The sequence below is a fragment of the Canis aureus genome, chromosome 6 (genome assembly GCF_053574225.1).
Source record: "Canis aureus isolate CA01 chromosome 6, VMU_Caureus_v.1.0, whole genome shotgun sequence".
Classification (NCBI taxonomy): Eukaryota; Metazoa; Chordata; class Mammalia; order Carnivora; family Canidae; genus Canis; species Canis aureus.
This window is the reverse complement of record NC_135616.1, coordinates 57,473,053-57,474,939: the sequence shown is the minus strand read 5'-3', so window position 1 is coordinate 57,474,939 and position 1,887 is coordinate 57,473,053. Positions and strand designations below refer to the sequence as shown.

Sequence of the window (1,887 nt, the reverse complement as noted above, 5' to 3'; positions counted from 1 at the left end):
TGTGTGTGTGTGTGTGTGTGTGTGTGTGTGTATATATAGCTGTCTCTTGGGATCACTACATTTATATCCTTAGGGTAAATACCTATTAGTGCAATAATTGCTGGGTCATAGTAGTTAAAAGTAGCTGTATTTTCAACTTTTTGAGGAATCACCATACTGTTTTCCAGAGTGGCTGCACCAGCTTGCATTCCCACCAACAGTGTAAGAGGGTTCTACTTTCTCCACATCCTTGCCAACATCTGTCATTTCCAGCTCAAGTGCCCACCTTTCCTGACTTATTAATTTTAACCATTCTGGTTGGGGTGAGGTGGTATCTCATTGTGGGGTGTGTGTGTGTGGTTTAGGTTTTATTTCATCATCATAAACTGAACTCTGCAATCCAACTAGACCTGGGGGAAGGAACCATGGAGCCCACAGAACCGCAGTGAGAGTGCAGAGACTGGGCTATTTCAAGCAGGTGGGGGTGGAGGGGTGCTCTCTTGAGCTAAAGGAAGGTCTGGAAGTTCAGATAAAACACGAGTTAGATCTGAACTACCACGAGTTAGATTCATCAGATCTGTCTGCAGTCGGCAATGGGGATCTTCTTGCTGGTCTTGCTGTTCCTGGACCCGGAGCGCTCCATGGCTTCCACGATGTTCATGCCCTCCTTGACCTTGCCAAAGACCACACGCTTGCCGTCCAACCATGCAGTCTTGATGGTGCAGATGAAAAATGAAAAACTGGGAACCATTTGTGTTGGGTCCAACATTGGCCATGGACAAGATGCCAGGCCTCGTGTACCTCAGGATAAAGTTCTCATCATCAAACTTCTCCCCACAGATGGACTTGCCGCCAGTGCCACTGTGGTGCGTGAAGTCCCCACCCTGGCACATAAATCCTGGAATAATCCTGTGAAAGCAGGAACTTTGTAACTAAATCCCTTCTCTCCAGCACTCAGGGCACGAAAGTTCTCTGCTGTCTTTGGAACTTTGCAAACAGCTCGAAGGAGAAGCGACCCAAGGGCTCCCCATCCACGGTGATGTCAAAGAACACTGACCATGGCTGAACGGCAAGGGAGGCTCCGGGGTGGTGGTGTCTGCAAGGCCCTCACTGTGGTTTTGATTTGTATTTCCCTGATGCTGAGTGATGTGGAGCATTTTTCCATGTGTCTGTTGGGCATTTGTGTGTCTTCTCTGGATAAATTTCTGTTCATGTATCTTCACCCATTTTCTGATTGGATTATTTGTTTTTGGGTGCTGAGTATGATAAGTTCTTCACATATTTTGCATACTAGTCCTTTATCTGATTTGTCATTTGCAAATATCTCTCCCATTCTGTCAATTGTCTTTCGGTTTTGTCAATTGCTTCCTTTGCTGTGCAAAAGCTTTTTATCTCGATGAAGTCCCAATAGTTCATTTTTGCCTTTGTTTCCCTTGCCTTTGGAGATGCGTCTAGCAAGAAGTTGCTGCGGCTGAGGTCACAGAGGTTGATGCCTCTGTTCTTTAGGATTTTGATGGATTCTAAATGCATTGTTTTATAATCAGTCTCTGTGTCTGAGCCAAACATCTCCTTGAAGGGCCTTTGTCTCCCTCCCTCCCCTCCCCCATGTTTTAATCACATGCCAACAGGCAGAAGAGAAGAATTTTTGAACACTTACACGTGATTTCCTTGAAATAATATTCCATTTGAGGGATCCCTGGGTGGCGCAGCGGTTTAGCGCCTGCCTTTGGCCCAGGACGCGATCCTGGAGACCCGGGATCGAATCCCACGTCGGGCTCCCGGTGCATGGAGCCTGCTTCTCCCTCTGCCTGTGTCTCTGCCTCTCTCTCTCTCTCTCTCTCTGTGTGACTATCATTAAAAAAAAAAAAAAAATTCCATTTGAGACTAGGTGGCAAAAGAAGGCTGAGC

At 46.6% G+C, this 1,887-nt stretch overlaps 1 pseudogene; it reads right to left on the bottom strand.

Annotated features, from left to right (window-relative positions):
- Positions 1 to 549: 549 nt before the first annotated feature.
- On the bottom strand, positions 550 to 901 carry LOC144315220 (peptidyl-prolyl cis-trans isomerase A pseudogene; annotated as a pseudogene).
- Between the last annotated feature and the right edge of the window lie 986 nt (positions 902 to 1,887).